We start from the raw sequence: 20,359 nt of genomic DNA, 5'->3' as shown, positions 1-20,359 counted from the left end.
CAGCACAGATCATAATCAGCGAGCATGTTTTTAAATAACTTTGTTTTTTAAATACAGTTTGAGGAAGCTTGGTGGTGACGACGTTGATCCGCAACCATGGTGTGCTGTAGTCCGTTTATAGCCTACTGTTAGCTTTTTATATCTAACCACTTTATTTAGGCTTCAAAATGTATTTATGTTGTTTTAACTTGTAAAGATTATCTTGATAGACAAAACGTGTAAGTGTCATAACCCTTTGTTAAACACAGCTTATTTTCTGTGATTTTCCAAAAGTCTATGGGAAAAATGCATAGGCTTTCAACCGAGCGAACCCGTGCGCCGCTAACTTCCGGGTTGGCCTACAAAAACGTGTCATCCCTAAGGTACTCTATAGGGGCAAATTTGTGGGGTATTTTAAGCTGAAACTTGACCATACCAGAGACTTATATTACATCTTGTGAAAGAGGGCATAATAGGTGCCCTTTAACCCAACTTGCTCGGTTTGTCCATATTTGATCCAACTTAGGTTGTTTTTAACCCAGCATTTTTTAGAGTGTTGTTATATAGCTCAACACAGCAAGTCTTAATGTTCAAATCTCGATTTCTTGGTTTTCCGTGAGTACCATGTTTTACCAATATCAATTTAGCTTACTGTAGTTTGCAACAATTGTCTCTTAGTAGCCGCTGAGCAAATGCACAGAGTTGCATTTTAACAACTTTCAACACACAAATGTAATATAATGATAAAACAGCACTGTGTTACTCAGTGTTGGGTAAGTTTTTCAAAAAACTAATTAATTACTAATTACATCATTAATGTTGTATTTAAAATACTTTTCTAATAACTCTTTCTGAAAAGTAATTTAATTACTCAATATGTAATTCAACTCATTACTAATTACTTCTTAAAATCACTATAAACCTTGACCGGATAGACAATAGGAAGGAAACTCTTTTAAAAAATTTAAATACGAGTCAAACATGGAATAGTTTAGCCGTTTAAAACATATTATACTTTAATTTTTTTTAGTAACAAATAGGGATGTCACGATACCAAAAATCTAGTAGTTGGTACCGATACCACCAAAAGTGCACAATACTCGATACCAAAGTCGATACCACAGTAAAAATATTTAAAGATAAAAATTAAACAATGCTATAGGCCTATTTTTTCAGCTCTAATAGTAGTAAGTAAAAATACCACAAAAATTGAATAATCAAATATAAAACAACTCTGCATAGACATAAGTGTATAAATTAAATATAGATTAATAATTATTAAAGCTTTTCTTTTGTTGTTTGATTATCATTTATAATACAGACAGCTAGTAGACCTAAGACCTAATGGACGGAGACAAAATTCTGTTACACATTCACATAACCAACGCGAATATACGACAAGACGGGCATTTTGACATAACTGTGTGTGTATTTGAACGTTTATGTGTAATAAACCACGAAAATCTCACACTCGTGAGAGGCAGCTGTGTGTGCGTACTTCGGTTGAGAGCGCGCACAGTTTTTTCTCCCTAGGACATATATAGCTTACATTTTACCGTAATGTTCTTGCCTACCTGTCAAAAAATGTAAGTAATTGGAATATTTCCATTCTGCAAAACAGCCACTCGCTTCTGCGAAGAACTCCCGCGCAACTGCACTACAGCTAACGATTCACTTTTACATTTGGATGACAAATTTAGATTTTAAATTTAATATTGATTTAACTGTTGAACTAATTTACAGTATGTAACGCAAGTACATTATAAGTAACTGTAATTAAATTACCTAAAAATGAACAGTAATCCCTTAATTACTATACTTTTTCAGTGGATAAGTAATTTAATTACAGTAACACATTACTTAGTAACGCGTTACACCCAACACTGGTGTTACTCCACATATGCATGACCGGAAGAAGCGGAAACGCTGTGTATAGTGCTGGTTAGCAATCGCTCCAGCGGCTTAGTCCCGCTCTAGCGGCTTTTGGCCAGACCCTGCTTCTTACTACAGTAATGTTAATAAATCTTTAATACATTAACTCATCCATGAATATGATTTCTGCCCAAGTCTCGTCGGATTCTTCTCCACCGGCTGTAGGTATGAAGACAACACCTCCCATGATTCCGCAAAATCTAGGCGCCATCAAGCTACGCCTTTGTTTTGAATAAAAGTACGTTCACGCGGCCTCGTAATTCCTGTAGTTATGAGATTCTAGCTTGTAAAAAGCATTCATGTCCTCGTAGAGCTCATAGTTTGTTACAGTTATATTAATTAGTTTATAATAAATTTATAATTACAGTTTTCTGAAAGCTCACACAAATACCACGTGGTCGCTGTACCACCTGACCGCTGTAGGTTCATAGGCGTTGATAGTGGTGCCATGGAAACGCATTATTCACAGTCAAAGGACCAAAAGGACGTGAACAGCTCCGAATATAACATCACGTGTTTGTCATTTCAAGATTGAAATGCAGCGAAATTTACATATTGTGCCTTTAAGATACGATATACATCAAGAGACAATAAAATAAAAAAATTCCTAAAACAAAATTATTTTAAAATATACAATACAAATATTTTATTGCAAAATGTCCATAGTTTCAGATTTTGATTCACAGTGTCAATAATAACAATAAAGTCATAATGATGATAATAGAAATTAGATAAACATATGTATGCATAAAACATAAGTTGAAGATTATTTGTGCCAGATGAAAAAAAAAATAGATTTGTAGTCTGTAGCATGGGATGACTTTGATAGAAGCAGGTGCTGGTCTTAAGCCTTGTCACTGACATTCATCTGTTTCTCATTAAGTTAAGCCTGGTCGTAGTTCAACAGCAAGTGCCTTGGCCAGACCCATCAATTAGAGTCCAGATGCAGCTAGCATGTCAGTGGCTATGCCACTTCAAATACAGATGATGAAGTTCATCTTGGCATTAATCCGGTGCCAGAGAGATAGGCCTACTATTAGAATACTATCCTAAAATACTTCGGTAGTTCATCATCCCATTCAGTGTTTGAATATAATTTATTGCCAATTTGCATTGATGGCTTAAAGGAAAATAAACTGGCTAGGTGACAAGTTGTCATTTTGACAATGAGAATTTACTTTATAGGTTACTTCATGCTGATGTTTTGGTTTGATTATACATGGGTGCAGCAGGAACTCCATTTTTTATGTCTGCCTCTGCTGAGTTTTTTCCTTCTTGTAGCTGTTTCAGCAATGAGGGGGTGAAATAAAGTAAGTGCATGCTTCATGTTAGCTACACATTCAGGCACTGAGGTAAATGATGGTGCCCTGCTGTGCAGGATGAAGAAGCTTTAAGTTTGTGAAGTTTAGCCTGTTGAGACAACCCTAGGAAGAAACATTGACCTGCTAAATCACAGCCATACATTCTTCCATCTCTCTCTCTCTCTCTCTCTCCCTTTTCTCTCTGTCCCATTTGTCCCTTCAGGATGGTGATGTCTAATTTTATCCATGGTTATTGAATAACAGTTCATGAGAAGGCAGAATCAGAGTCAGGTTGAATAATCGATCGTGCCACTCTTGCCGCTATAAATAGAAGTGGGCTAAGTGCCTCATCAGAGGGATGCAGAGGCCTGTGAAAAAAGACTTCGCTGTGAACAGTGCTCAGTGCCTTCAAGAGATAAGGGTCAGAAGTCAAATTTGTTGATTGATGAGTGAAATATTGACATTAAAGATTATTTGAAAGAATTTCATCAGACATAGATTCACTGGCTCTAAAGGAGCGAAGTCTCTTTGATCTCAAGTGTTTATTGCATGGCAGAGGTGAGTGGTGAGGTTCACTGGCTTTAAAGTCATTTGCAACCTAACACCTACACTACCTCACCTCACCACTTGAGGGCTTCACAACACCTCAGACATCAGTTTGGCAGACAATCATGGTTATAAATCACTGCACACCCAAGCTTGGCTGGTCTCCTTTTCCAGCACATTCTGATGTACAATATCACTGGAGAGGATTATGCATCTGTGGATTCATAATTGTTACAAGTTGATAAATGTTGACACAAAAAGATCAGGTTTTTTTTTTTAATACTGTTAGTAAAAAAAAAAAAAAAGCCCATATAAAAGTAAAATTGCACATGAAAATCAAGTGGCAATCTGAACAAATTAAATGGATTAAGATTGGCATCTTGTTTGCACTTTATTTTACAGTATGTGAACTTACAGTGTACTAAGAACGTATTTATTTATTTATGATTTAATGCCATATCAGCAGCAATGGCTATATTCATGGCAATCAGCAGTATCACTTCAATACATTGTTTACAATAATTTAACAATTTTGTCTTAAAAACAATCACTATACAAAATCAGTCATATATATCAATAACAACAACATTAATAATAACACCACATAGAGTCTTTCAATTGAATATTCGACAGAAATTCAAAAAAGTTATCTGTATAAAACCGTTGTCTAATATTATTTGAAAAAGGACATTCTATTAAAATATGTTTTACACTCGTGAAATCCTTACACAAATCACAGACCGGTTTCCTTCAATAAATATGAATGAGCGAGTCTTGAATGTCCAATTCAGCATCTCATTTATACAACCTGGTCATATCTGTTTTCAAAATAATAACTTATAACTCCTTGATTTAAAACTGGATTCACCTCATATAATTTGTTATTTACACATTCGTTCCATTCTATTTGCCATTTATTGTAAATGTGTGTACTAAGAAAGTACTGGTTAATATAAGGTAACTACGGCTTATGGTTAGTGGTAGGTTCAGGGTTTGTACCTAGATATTACCCAGTTATTGTAATAACTATAAGAAGCGAATAGTATACACGGGGAACAAGACTAAAATAAAGTGCTAGCGATATCTTTGTCTTCACTTTTTTAGTAATCTCTAATCTTAGTTTCAGATGCAAAGTTTGGGGTTAATAAGTTAAATGTGTTTAAAGAGGTATCTTACCAAGTACCAAGCATTTATTTGATCAGAAATACAGTAAAAACATTAATATTGTGAAATATTATTACAATTTAAAATAACTCTTTTCTATTCGGATATATTTTAAGATGTAATTTATTCCTGTGATGGCAAAGCTGAATTTTCAGCAGCCATTATTTCAGTCTTCAGTGTCACACGATCCTTGAGAAATCATTTGAATATGCTAATTTAGTGCTTAAGACACATTTATAATTATCAATGTTGAAAACAGTTGTGCTGCTTAATATTTATGTGCAAACAACAGAATTATTTGATGAATTGAAAGTTTAAATAACTGCATTTATTTTTCAAGTAACATTATAAATGTTTTACTGTCACTTTTGATCAATTTAATGCATCCTTGCTGAATAAAAAAGTATTTACTGACCCCAAACTGCTGAACGAGAGTTCAAAAATGTTTTCTTTTAATTCAAGGTGTTGACAATCCAAATTGTATGCTAAGCCTGTATTAACATGAATGATTCTCTTTGTCCTTATTCATGATTTTGTGCTCATTCACTCAGTCTGAAGCAGTCGAGCCGAAGGAGGAAATGATAAGAGAAGACTGTAAGTCCTGCTGTTAATAGACAGCCTCAGATACATGCATTAAATTAACTGTAGTCAAATTCACATTTATGGGACTCACATCTCTGAGAGTCCCAATCAAGCTCTGCTCTGCAAAGGACTAATGAGGACTTTGTTCCAGAGAGAAAATGGAAGGATTTGGATTCAGTTTTGTTAATTTAGTCATGTTCATCAAAACATATCAAGTTCACACAAACAAATAGCTGAGGACTAATTCCCGTTTTGTGCCCCAACACAACATTTTACCAAGTAGGACAAGGATAATACAGTTTATGTGCACAAACCATATCTTATGTGTATTTTATCGGTTAATTACACTGCGGCCATACGTCAACATACTAACGTATGAACTTTGAGCACAGAATAAGATGGAATTCATGAAAAGGCTGCAGCTGTGACTGAATGAAATGGATTAATCAACTATACACAAGATCTTGTGGTGTTCCACAGGAATCCCCTTTTATCTTCACTTGACAAGTCACTACAAGCATGTTCCTTGCAGAGAGCTTACAAGACTCAGCTCACAGTTCTCCGTTAGTCATTTGGAGTCAAAAATCAAGTGATCAATGGAGTGATTTTGATGTGAATCAGTAAAAAGGTTTTATTTGTGTGTAAACCTGTAAGCAGAGGGACACTTAAAATATACGTTGCCTGTAATATCAGCAAAGAGTGCAAACAGTTACCTGGAGGGATCTCCAAACTTTGACAACCTTCTCTCTGGACTTTGGTGCCACTCACTGTAGCAGGCCTCCTATTTTGGAGGTGCATTATTGATGGCTCTGTCTCACTCTGTGTTGCAGTTGCTTAGAGAGGGATACAGAGGCACTTAGGAAATTGAACTATGCAAACTTCATTGCACCAAACCTTTTAGTGATGTCATTAATTAAACTGCATTGTGAATATGGAGTGTGTTTGGCAGGAGACTGTGACAGCCATCGGCTGCTGGACTGACTGCTTCAACCGAAGCACTTAGACAAACACGCAGAGTGATGTCATCCAAGCAACGCACTGCTGAGAGTTTTGGGAAAAGTAGTTTTTAGTCGGCCATGAGATTACTATTGATTTGAAGCCAAAAATAAAATGATCCTGCATTTAAAATGAAAATCAAACCAAAAAAAGCTAGAGATAGATAAAGAGATTAATACATCTTTAAAATTAGATATATTGATAATTTAATAAATATGTTCTATATTGTGAACAATGTTGTATATGAATATATAGATATAAATATATAAATATTAGATGACAGCGAGACAGACTAGATAGATAAAAAAAATCTTGTTTTGTAATAATTTGCTTTTTAAATCATAATTTAGACTTGACTAGATCTCATAATTATCTCAAGTTAAACTTTTTACGTCAATTTCAACTTGGCATAATTAAAGGTGCAATAGGTGATTCTCTACGTAAACTTTTTTTGTTATACTGGCTGAAAGTCTCATTTCCTGATAGCAATCACTACACTGTAAAAAATGACCGTGATTTTAACAGTAAAAGACTAAAAATGCTGCGGTGAAAAACTGTCAATTGGTTTACATTTATATCATAATGTTATGAGCAAAAGTTTGGGAGGGATGTAGGACAAGCTACCTATGGTATGCGCTGTTTCTATTTCTTTTTTTGGAGCAGATATTCAATTCTGTGTTTGTTGAGATCAATTGATTGTCAGTGGTTAATTCATATTCATATCTGGAGTTCTCATATTAGATTTGGTCTCAATATAGCAAAGCCATCTCAAAGTATTGCTAGTACACTGTAAAAAATGACCGTGATTTTAACAGTAAAAGACTGTAAAAATGCTGCGGTGAAAAACTGTCAATTGGTTTACAGAAAGTTTCCGTACTTTATACGGTGAATAACTGTAATAGATCTAACGGTACATTTAATGTAATTTTACGGTAAAATACCATTAAATTCACAGTTTTTGGAAGTGAAAAATAACAATTCATTGTAAAATTTACAGTGAAAAACCGTAAATTGACATTCCCACAATTCCCTGCGTGACACTTCACATTTGATATATTTTCGTTGAAATAACTCTGTTTCTTCTTAGCTTTTCTCATTTTTTTCCTAATCATTTATGTACATTAGGGTTTTATGTTACATCTAATGTTGTTAAATTAATTTTTATTGCATTTTTAAAATTTCATGCATGTTACCATGATGGTGTTTAGTGTGTGTGTGAATGACACTGTGCACCTTCTATATGTTAGTGTTGTCCTTCTTAGCTTGTGGAAAATCTGCTTGTGATGAACTTTGATTCATCATGTGACTCTTATCACCACTGTGTTTGGTGACTGTCAGTGTATTATAAAGATACAAAACAGATATTAGTACTTCATTAGGTTGGTAAATTAACATTATATCAGTTAATGAAATATGTTATTTTACCGTAAATTAAAAAAAAAAAAAATTTACGTTGCTACTGTATTTTTTTACGGTAAAGTTCTGGCAACCACAGCTGCCGTTTTTTTACTGTAAATTTTACTGGGATTTTTTTTACAGTGTATATTAAACGGACTAAATATATTTTTATATATTGTCTGTGGAAGGCATAGGACCATAATACATTCATCCAATTATTATAATCGGAAATAATACGATGTCCTACCTCCCTGTAAACCTATGTTTTTACATACCCTCGCGCAACCTGTTCGCGCAGTCATCATACACCATCAGCGCATTTCATGCTATGCAGTTTATGAGTAGAGAGACGTCAGTCACGGAGCACCGCAAACAAACAGCAGCCACCTTTTACAGTTCAAACCGAATCAAAACAACGAGCTTATGTTGCGTTCACGCCATATACCGTAATTAAGAAATGGCAACTCGTGACGTTCTAACCGGAGCTGTTCAGTCAGACTTGGAATTATGTGTTTCCATGTCAACAGTATCAACACCTAAATGAATCTGCAGCAGTCAGGTACAAGCTCTCAAATTGTTTACGTTAATTATTATTGTAATGTTATGTGCTTTGAAACATGAAGTAGTTTAACCCCGTCTTTTGTGACACTTTGCCGAGAGCAGCAGTGTGTTTGTGTGCGTTCATGTGTTTTGGACGGCGATTTGCAGGGAGGGTGGGATTGTATGCTTTCAGTGCTAGCAGGCTAATGTTAACATTTCCCATTTCACCTACTGCACCTTTAAGACTTTTATCTCATAATGATGATTTCCCAAAGCATGATTTTTTTATTATTTTTTCCCCCCAAACTTGGATTTTAAAGTGTACTTAATTTTATACAGAAATAGCAAGTCTTCTGAACATTTAATGATCGTTTCAAGAACTTCAGGTAATCTGAAGGGCTTTTATTGGCTTCTCTTTGAAGAAACTCTCTGTCATAAAAAGCTTTCCAGTATCACTGCCACTCATGGTTTCATGGGAAAGGTGATTTCGCTGTGGCCTCGGCTGTCACTAAAGGTGTTGGTTAGTTTATAGTCACATTGCATGTACCTGTGGAAGGTGTGCTGTCCTCCTCCCTCGCATTGACTTGTTTCTCCACATCGTCAGTCTGACAACAGAACTGACACCCTCATAAAAGCCCTGAGCTTGTGAATTGGCACTGCTAGTGCTCCATTCTGTACCTCCTTCAATCCCTCCTCTATCTCTCCCTCCCCTTTCTCTCTGACCTTTCTTCAGACTCTGAATGCCTCATTTGATCTGACCGATGTTTGTTTATGGTCTGCGCAAATACAAATTGAGTTTTTCCCCCCTCCTTTTCACCAAAGATGTGAAAGAGCAGGAAAAGGATGTGCTCTGTTTGGTTTGCATGGTGCCCCATTCATTTGTAAATGGCTGTGGATTGGAGAGGCTTGTCCAGGAGCTGTGACAGTTCAGTGAAAGGACTTATCCACAAAGAAGAGATCCAACTAATAAGCAACTTCAGAAGGACTAATTGCATGAGGAATGCATTCGGCCAGATGAGGTGTGAGGAGGTACGTGTGTGCGCATATGTGTGCGCTCCATCCATCAAGCTGCCCCTGTGAAAAGAAAAAGAAGGAAAAAGGCTGTTCTTTGTGGGAAATTGATGTCTTTCAACATTATAACTTTCAAATGTACACATCTGAAATGTTTATGTAAAAACACTACACCATTTTCTTTAATAATAGCTCAGGGCAAGTGATTTTCAGTGGAATAATGCTGAATGAAGACCACCTACACCAGCTCATACGGTGCAGGTCTCATCTCTGAAAGCTGGAGAACCGCAATCAACTCAGTACCAAGCCTCCACCCAAAAAACTAGATGTCTGTTCTATGACCAATTTTTGGTTGATTTGTCAAGAGCTTTCCGAACAAGGAGGAAAAGCGCAGGATGGCAGGACCACAATGGGCATGATAAAAGTGTGGAGTGGAGATGCAGCTGTTCAAATAACAAGCATGTTGCATCTAGGCTGCGATGAGTCATATAAGCCCCTTATGGGATATCAACAGGTTCTGCCTCCCAGGATTTGCCTGCTGCAGTTGAATAGATGAAAAAAGGGCAAATACCTTAAACAGTTTCCTAAAGCCTCTGTGAAAAGCCTACTTGAGAGAGGAGAGGGGTGGTCGGCTGCGTTTTAAGTGTGATGGGAAAGATCCACAAGCCTTCACCGTTGGTCCACATGCATGTGAATTAACTTGTCAAAGGATAAACAGAGAGATATAATTGGTGACAGACAAGCCACCAAAGAAGGAATTCTAGCTTTTAATGAGCAGAGTGATTTTTTTAACAGTTTTTGACAGGGCTAAATCTGACAAAATGTTCGATAACAGAAAGGTTTGAAGGTGAACCAAGATGGACCCAAAATGTAGATGTCTACACAAACTGGAAGTCCTTAAATGGGGTTTCACATGCCTTATTTGTAAAGATATGAGCTTAAACAACATATTTCAAGCACACTAAAACAGGATTTACTTGAAAAAAACAAACAAAAAAAAAGAAATTACTTAAATTTCACAAATAATTACAAAGAAGCAAGTAGTACACTAAATGAAACATGGCATTTAGAAAGACTGAAATAATATTTTCTTGTAAAATATACTCCAACTAAAACTAAATTTCGGCTTAGAACTTACTCACCAGTTAATGTTATCACCGTTATGATGGCGATCGGGCTGAGAGTCAGAAAAAAGGCACCAAAACCCTTCCGATGTGAAAAATGACATGATGAATCATGTTAGTTTGCTGTTAAAACATTTGGAAATGTTTGTTTTACACAAAATATAAATAATATACGAACCTTTTTGGCGAGTTACTGGTACATCTTTTGTCCATTTACCGCCACTTCCACCATAAAGTAAAAAAAAAAAAAAAACTTGAAAAGAAATCTCTCTTGCCATTGGTCAGTTTTTCACGGACAAGTTCACTACTGTAAATGGACTTACAGTAGATACGAATTACAGCAGTGACCATATATTTTCCCACAATCCTTTGCTGTTTACAATAACATACTGTATACACATTTTACAGTATCTTACTGTATATTACAGTAAAATACTGTTCAAATTACAGAAATCGTTTACAGTGTGGCATTTGTGGCACTGAAATAGTATAACCCATTCTAACTTTAAAAAAATTACAGTGTACTTTAATGCACCACTTGAAAAAGTACAGCAGATATGATCAATTTATTTAACATGTTTATTCTTTTGATTATGTTCTTATATTGATTAACAAAATGCATTGTTAGACTGATTAAACTGGAATCTTTCTGTATAGAAAGAAAGAAAGAAAGAAAGAAAGAAAGAAAGAAAGAAAGAAAGAAAGAAAGAAAGAAAGAAAGAAAGAAAGAAAGAAAGAAAGAAAGAAAGAAAGAAAGAAAGAAAACTAATGAATTACACTGCAAATTCTCTAATATATACGCTAAAAGCCTAACAACAATGGAAAAGGCTGATCCATCACAGTCAGTTCAAATCCCCCAGTGACTCCAATAAACATCTTTGACTGGTAAAACAATTCAATCAACATCAACTGAAACATTTGTAACTCATTAGAAGAGAAGGTTTCCATAGTGACTGATTGAACTTTTGACTGAATAGCAGAGCTAGACGAGTTTGTTTGAATCTGGCTGGGTGACCCTCTGTTTGCTGTGCAGCTTTACATTCCCACAATCCTTCCCATGCGCCATCCTCCACTTTGATACAGCGGCATAGCAACCGTGAGGACTGGCATTTTAGTGACAGAGACACAAGAGAGGCAAACACAAGATACAAGAATCTGCTACTGACTATTCTCAGTTCTCTTGCCGCCTCTTTCTCTCGTATACCAGGGGTAATTTTATTTCCTTATGCTGTTAACTTTTTTCAAGTCTTTAATTTTTCTAAACTGCATTGCAACCTTTTTCACATTTGAGTCAGTAATCACTCAGGCAAATCCACAATAATCCATCTCTGAAACTGCCGTTAATAGTTGCACAAGCTTATTTCATTAAAGATCTATTGATTTTTGCTCTCTGCGTAAAATACTGTGGCCATAAATGTTTTATTTGCTATTAATAGTTGTTTCAAAATCTATTAACACTCATTCCTGAGAGGTTAACTTGTCGTAAAAGCCAGATCAATGCTTTCTTGTCTTGCATGAGGCCAAGGAACCATTAAAACAGGACTGACTGTTACTTAGTCATAAATCATCTTTAGTACTTCTTGTGACCTGGTTTCTTCTGCTTCATTGATGACAAATAGTTATTGGCATGACAGAGAAAAAAATAACATATTGTCAGATATTTATAAATCTGTCATGCTCAATGCTGCGCTAGCCTTCCCAGTGGTGGGAATTCGGATGCATTGAAAACCCACACGGCATTTAGATGTCCTAACGGCTGCCGCATTGTGCCACCTGCTATTTGCAAAGTTGTTCTGTTGGCCAGATATTCCAAAAATGCAAAGTAATGAAAATGACCTTGTTAACACGGCAAAAGTTTCCTTTAAAGAGCCGTACAAGCTTAAATATACATGCTCTCCTCTCTGCTCTGAAAACAGCCCGGGGAGACTGATTCATAAAGACGTTAACCTGGCGATGACAGATAGCAGATCTAAGAGAGAGACACCTAATCCTTACATTCTTTTTTTCTGTCTGTTCTTATTACCATTGCCAGACTAATAAAAATCACAAAGTATGTCAAAGAAACACTATGCAGATCAAAATCTAGAAGAACACATGCAATTAATATCTCAATCAAATCATTTAAAGGTTTATACTGACTAAATTGACAGTTAAAAGGTTAAAAGTAAAAAGGTAAAAAGTTGACACTGCCGTTCAAAAGTCTGGGGTTGGTAAGATTGTTTAAATGTTTATTAAACAATCTTATATGAGATCAAATGCACATGAATATTTTTTTTTTTTTGCTTGAAAAATTATGTACAACATGCAGCTATGCTAATTATTTTTCATTTGCTTTTCTGTTTCTACACACAACTGCTACATATTGTAATCATTATGATCACAACTTGCTTAACATCATAAATTTCAAGGTCCAGAAAGGCAGTAAAGAAATCGTTAAAACGTGACTACAGTGGTTTAATCTTAATGTTATGAAGCGACGAGAATAACATTAAAGGAACACTCCACTTTTTTTGAAAATAGGTTCATTTTCCAACTCCCCTACAGTTAAACAGTTGAGTTTTACCGTTTTCGAATCCATTCAGCCGATCTCCGGTTCTGGCGGTACCACTTTTAGCATAGCTTAGCATAGTTCATTGAATCTGATTAGACCGTTAGCATCGCGCTTAAAAATGACCAAAGAGTTTCGATATTTTTCCTATTTAAAACTTGACTCTTCTGTAGTTAAATCGTGTACTAAGACCGACGGAAAATGAAAAGTTGCGATTTTCTAGGCTGATATGGCTAGGAACTATACTCTCATTCAGGCTTAATAATCAAGGAACTTTGCTGCCGTATCATGGCTGCAGCAGTGCAATGATATTACGCAGCGTCTCTCACAAACGTCTCCATGGTTGCAAGGCACGTTCCCTGTGCAAGCAGGGGCTCACGGGCGCTGCGTAATATCATTGCACTGCTGCAGCCATGATACGGCAGCAAAGTTCCTTGATTATTACGCCTGAATGAGAGTATAGTTCCTAGCCATATCAGCCTAGAAAATCACAACTTTTTATTTTCCGTCGGTCTTAGTACACGATTTAACTACAGAAGAGTCAAGTTTTAAATAGGAAAAATATCGAAACTCTTTGGTCATTTTTAAGCGCGATGCTAACGGTCTAATCAGATTCAATGAACTATGCTAAGCTATGCTAAAAGTAGTACCGCCAGAACCGGAGATCGGCTGAATGGATTCGAAAACGGTAAAACTCAACTGTTTAACTGTAGGGGAGTTGGAAAATGAGCCTATTTTCAAAAAAAGTGGAGTGTTCCTTTAAGGTTGAACCACTGTAGTCACGTCGAGTATTTTAATGATTTTTTACTGCCTTTCTGGACCTTGAATGTGGTAATTACGTTGCTTTCTATGGGGATAAATAAACCCTCTCAGATTTCGTCAAAAATATCTTAATTTGTGTTCTGAAGGTCTTACAGATGTGGAAAGTCTTTTGATCAATTTGATGTGTTCTTGCTGAATGAAAGTATTATTTGCTCTCTTTCTTTCAAAACACAAACAAACAGAACATCATACTGACCCCAAACTTTTGAACAGTAGTGTATCACAGCTTACACTGCTTTTGAAGGTAACACCACCCTTACTATAAAACTGCTATCCTTTATAGGCTGTTATTTTTTTTATTACTTTTACTGATCCGAATTGGTTCCCTTCCACAAGGTGACCCAAAAAAAGCCTGACACCTGAATGCCCCTGTGATATGGGTGCAGATGATCCATCAGTCATTTGAAGTGCCTCATAACACTCACTCATAGTTCAAGTCGAGTGACTGAGAGCCTGGAGCGGGGTATTGTGGGTAATTATCAAGATCCATAAAAAGTTAATATTACATCTGTCTGGAGATATTAATCAGGTTCTCTATGACTCTTCAGAATAGAGTAAAATAAAATCAATACTGATGTATCAATCTCTTGTGAAATACTACAATAACTGGTAAGACTAATAAAATAACAGATTAAACTAGAATGCTTGAAACTGGTCCAAATTCTAAGACTGTGAAAAAGATGTCATTTTATACTGTATTTAATATTGATAAGATATTAAGAAGTTAGCATCAGTGCTTTTGTGATATTCATAAGCTATAATGGACAGCGAGGCCAGGCTCTGAGCCAAAGTTAAGCCTCCATTTCTGTTCCATATGATATGGCATATGACACTAATGGACAGAAAATGACATAACTGCATTCACAGTTTGTTTCATGATGACAGGGCAGAGAGTGAAATACACCGCAAGTGAATAAAACATACGCAATTCAAATCAGATGGATGCCGGCGACTGTACGGAGGTAGGCAGACCAGGTTGAAAGAGTTCAAATGAACAGACGTGATGCGACTTCTGTGAATTAAATACAAATCATAAATTTTAATAGTAGACTTTGGTTTTTACTTCATTTACTAAGTGCTGCATTACCTCATGCTCTCGTCCTCACAATGGATTTTCGATAAATCTCGGCACGCTCTAAATGATGGAGGGCTCCACATATCACAAAAATATGACAGCACTTATTAGCCTTTGAGAAGTTATTGATCGGACAGTTTTGATTAATATTTTACAGCCTTCTGTAGCTTTGGTGCCCAGTGGTGAGGATTGGGCAAATTTGCCAGTCATTTAGCACTGATGGGCCACAGCTTTTGAGACTGCATGAGACTATATTATACACCCCTCACTTAAACTCACTCAAGATGACAATTTTTTATAGGACAGTACTTTTGACGTCACAAGTAGCATATAATACACTTTTAGTAACTTATCAACAGAGAATTATTGATTTTGACTAGTGACTCCCTAAAAGAGTAAACACAGATCTGAAGAAAGAAGCGGATGTTGTCTTAGCATAGTAAGTGTACTTCAAAAGTACAATAATTATGAAAAATGAAAACAGTTGTATTTTTAAACTATACACAACCGTTCAAAAGTTTGGGGTCAGTAAGATACTTTTATTCAACAGATTCATTAAATTGATCAAAAGTGGCAATAAAAACTTTTGTTACAAAAGACTTTGTCAAACAATCCTGAAAAAAAATGTATCAAAGTTTTCACAGATATTTTAAGCAACACAACTGTTTTCAAAATTGATGATAATAATAAATAATTAACATTGTGCTTAACCTGGGTTTTCAAAGTTCTAAACACCGCTTTCAACCCCGGGTAAAGGAATGTTTCACATGCGGGGTTATGAAACACTGCTCCGGAGCAGGGTTAGCACCTCTTTTGCGGCGCCAAACTTGTACAGTGTCAAATGATGCGGTGTTAAAATGTTACTAGATGCTAAGCAACCAACAACCTTATATTCACGCGCTTTGGTCACTCATGGAAACACCGCACAATTTTTGCGTATGATAGGAAAATGTCAAACGGCGATGGAAAATGCGACAATTGTGAAGAAGAGACCGTCATTCTCACCTTTATAGTTCGAAGTTCATTCAGGAAAAAAAACCCTTGATATTAACGTCAGCAATGAGGACGTGCAACGCTAGAGCCTTTCACTAGCTGCGTTTGTCCAGTCAGTGACACGGACACCACAAATATGCAAATAAGGTCTTTAACCCGGGGTTTAGGAATGTGCAGTGTGAAACGGAATTTTATGAATACCCAGGATTAACTGTTAAAGGATTAGTCCACTTTCAAATAAAATTTACCTAACAATTTACTCATCCCCATGTCATTCAAGATGTCTCTCTTTCTTCAGTCGAAAAGAAATTAAGGTTTTTGATGAAAACATTCCAGGATTATTCTCCTTATAGTGGACTTCAGACGGTTGAAGGTCAAATGTTTCAGTATAGCTTCAAAGGGCTTTAGGGTGATCGGTCATTTTCGAAAAAAAAATACAACTGTATATGCTTTATAAACATAAAATATCGCCTTGCATGTGCTTCCGCTTTCCGTATTCTTTAAAACGCTATACGCTCTATGTCCTACGCCTTCCCTATTCTACTTACGGAAAAAAAAACTAAACTGGCGCCACGTTCAACTGCTTGGAGGCCATTGAAGTCCACTAGAAGGAGAATAATCCTGGAATGTTTTCATCAAAAACCTTAATTTCTTTTCGACTGAAGAAAGAAAGACATGAACATCTTGGATGACATGGGGGTGGAAATTTTTATTTTGAAAGTGAACTAATCCTTTAACCCCATAGAGTATAAGCAGTGTAAAATGTGAATAAAGATAACCCAGGATTCCATTTACCCAGGGTTTGACCCAGGGTTAACTATTTCAAGTGTGAAAAGCTCTACTTGAGCAGCAAATCATCATATTAGACTGATTTCTGAAGGATCATGTGACACTGAAGACTGGAGTAATGGATGTTGAAAATTCAGATTTGCCATCACAGTAATAAATTTCATTTTAAAATATACTGATTTTTTTTTTTTTTTTTTACTGTATTTTCGATCAAATAAATGCAGGCTTGGTGAGCATAAGAGACTAGTAGTGTACCTGATGTCTTCAGTTGTTAGCGCTTAACATCCATTCCTCTGTGGAGGTGAGAGGTCATCCAGTTTAGAGTATTTTGTCCTGCACTCTGATCCATGCAAATATGGCTGGCAAAAAGATTATGAAATAGAAATAAATCTTATTAGTGATCAGTAAGCAAGAATTAGGACTAATTCTTGTACACATTTCCCTTAAAATCCTCTTTTGTCAGTTGTTCAGTTCATGGGCTTCGCACCATTCCTTTTCACAAGTCATTTTAATGACTTCAAATTCCTGCTGATGTCAGAGCACGTATTTTAACGCTGAGCCTCCCTGAGCTGTTTTCACACGGTCAAAACCACAAAAATCTAAATGAGTAGACATATAATCGCATAATATTTTCGATAAGATCAAAAAGTCACATCAAGATCAGCTGAAAATGTCATTTTACAGTCAAGCGGAGCTAATTAGCCCTAGTTTGCTCAAAATGCAATGTATTTAAAGAACGGCTCACTACTTCAGCCAAGCTATTGTGAGAATGTTGCAATTATAACTGCGTCTGTGAATGAGGCCTTCTTGTCTAATCACGTTTTAAGTAGCTTTGTGCAAAATGTGATCCCAACTAAGCATTTCCCTTTAACAATTCGCCATTGTAACATGTTTTAATGTCATGCATAGTCCCTTTTCTAACAGGCTGAGACAAATCATGCAAATATTACAAAACATCAATGAGGTTCTATCCAACTCATGTTGACTTAGTACAACGTGCAGTTGTAAATCATGTTGCTCAGATTGCTTTATCACTTCTCTTTGGCATCCTTTTAAAGACTTTCAAACAATAAATAGGGGACATGATCGTGATTCTGACTAATTCAGCAATCATTTTGGAGGCAGGCTTATTTATGTAGCTTAGAAGACAGAAGCTTTTAACTGCATTCTTTATCGTTTACTACATTCATGTTTTGTAGCCCTGAGGTCACGTCTCAGAAAACCGCAACCATCGATGACCTGAGATTCCCTCTTGAACAGTGAAAACATCCTTTCTGTAACACATTTTGTTCAGCAGTCTAAACATTAGACACACCCTTTAGGAACTACATTGTTTGATCCTAAATGATTTTTCACAATTGTTCCATATTATTAGCATGGATTGCATCCGCTGCGGCAGCACCTCACTTAGACCACAATCCAATATATCAAGGAAATATTTCACACTGTGAAGGCGTTTATCGGGAACTTTTTGGAATGAAACATCACTGACAAATCATTAAACATGCCCAGTCCCTTACGTTTTCCTCCTGAACCCACAAAATAATTACATTTACTTTGCAAATTTTGCATTGCTGTTGTTTTTGTTGGCTTCTCACTGGAAAACAGTAAGTAGCTCACTACCGCATGAAATTATTCCAAAGAAAAGTGATCTCTGGGCAGACATCTCACTATGCAAATATTACTACCTTGCATAACCTCATAAGTCAGATTATCAACCTTCTTGACCTGAAGATCACCCGTTGTCCAACACAACCAACCCATATTATAGGATATATTAGATATTTTTGCTGTAATCATGACAAGGCTGTTGCAAAATGAAATGAAATTTCTGTCATTAATAACTCACCTTCATATCCTTCATGTTTGAGTGTACACACTCAAAAAAAAAAAATATTCTAGCTGCTTGCTCAGTTTATTTAAATAAAATAAGCTGAACCAACACAAATCTTTAGTTTTTTACTTAATTGGCATTTGCACTCAATTGTATTATGTTAAATGAAATTAAATTTGCTAAATGTTAGGTTAACCTAAACCATTTGTGTTGGGACTACACAAATCATTTATGTTGCATTGATTGAAACTGGACAGTGGATTTCTAGTTCCCAGCATGCTTTGCGTAGGGATAGATCAGGACAGTAAATGTTGAACTTAAGTGCTGTTTAATGTGTTTTTTAGGAAAGGGAAATACCTTTTAAAGTTTGATGTTCATTTATATTTGACATTTAAAAGAGTTTACGTTATGTCGTAAACTCTGTCGTATGAGGTTACCATTATGCTGAAGTGTAGACCTTGTGGTTAGGGTGGCTACATGAAATAAATTTACGTTGTTCTCAACAAGCTTTAACTGTGCTAAAGCCAGTGATGAGAAGTTCTTTACCTGATCATTACTTGCATGCTACAAATGTTTCGCAGAAAACTTGAGCAACTCTGCACAAGGGCACCTGAATTGCAATAGCACTGGTTAGATCAACAAGAGTGAATTATGTTCAGGAAACATTCACAGAATACGTCAAATGAAACTGGTGTGATCTCATTCAATTAGGATGAATTTTACTCATCAGTACAATTAACCTAGCTTAAGTTCAAATAAATCAGTTCAAATGTGTGGAAATAGGTGTCATAATTGAATTAAGCTAGACCAACAAGTTATTTTGCGTCGGCCAATGCTGTTTTGTTTTTGTGCTCAAAAAGTATTCTTGTCACTTCATAACATTAAGGTTGAACCACTGTAGTCACATGGACTATTTTAACTGTCTTTACTACCTTTCTGGGCCTTGAAATATTATTTATATATATATATATATATATATATATATATATATTTTTTTTATCAATTTTTTTTTTATTGATGTTTTGATATCTTTTAACGGGAGGCCAGAAGAGGCCAGAAAGCTCATCAAAAATATCTTAATTTGTGTTCCAAAGAAGAACGAAGGTCTTACGGGTTTGGAACGACATGAGGGAGAGTCATTAATGACAGAAATTTCAGGTTGAGAACCAGTGTTGCAAGTGGAGAATCTTACACCAATTAAGCTTATTTTAAAATACACTATGAGCGTGTATATAATAATTTTTGACAATAAAATGATCATAATTAAATTAATCAAACACATCAGCTAGTGAATTCAATCATGGAGGAGACAACCACGTCCCTTGACTTTTTAACTCTCCCTCTTGCTTTCTTATGATTGTAATTTAAAAAGGTTACAATTTTGGCGTCTGACCCAGATAGACAAAGGCAAGACTCAACATGGCTCCAAGTTGTGGTGAATGACTATATGTGAAAGCTTTAAAATCTTTAAATGGAAGTTTCTGTGACTGTTGATTTATTTACAGCATTAACTTGGTAATAACTTAAACTAAGTCTGATATACAGTAACAGTACGAGGCAGGTAATTTTCAATGAAACTGCACAGGGCTATAGAAACTAGCATGACATCTTTGGTAGCAAACCTCTACTGAATTCACCATTGGGCTAAAAAACCAAAAGTATCACACCGCAAAAGCTTAATGCATTGGTTTAACCTCAAACGGGAGAATTTCTAGCATTCCTCCT

The sequence above is a fragment of the Chanodichthys erythropterus genome, chromosome 16, assembly GCF_024489055.1.
Source record: "Chanodichthys erythropterus isolate Z2021 chromosome 16, ASM2448905v1, whole genome shotgun sequence".
NCBI lineage: Eukaryota > Metazoa > Chordata > Actinopteri > Cypriniformes > Xenocyprididae > Chanodichthys > Chanodichthys erythropterus.
The sequence above is the reverse complement of the archived record's forward strand: the minus strand, read 5'-3'. Positions refer to the sequence as shown.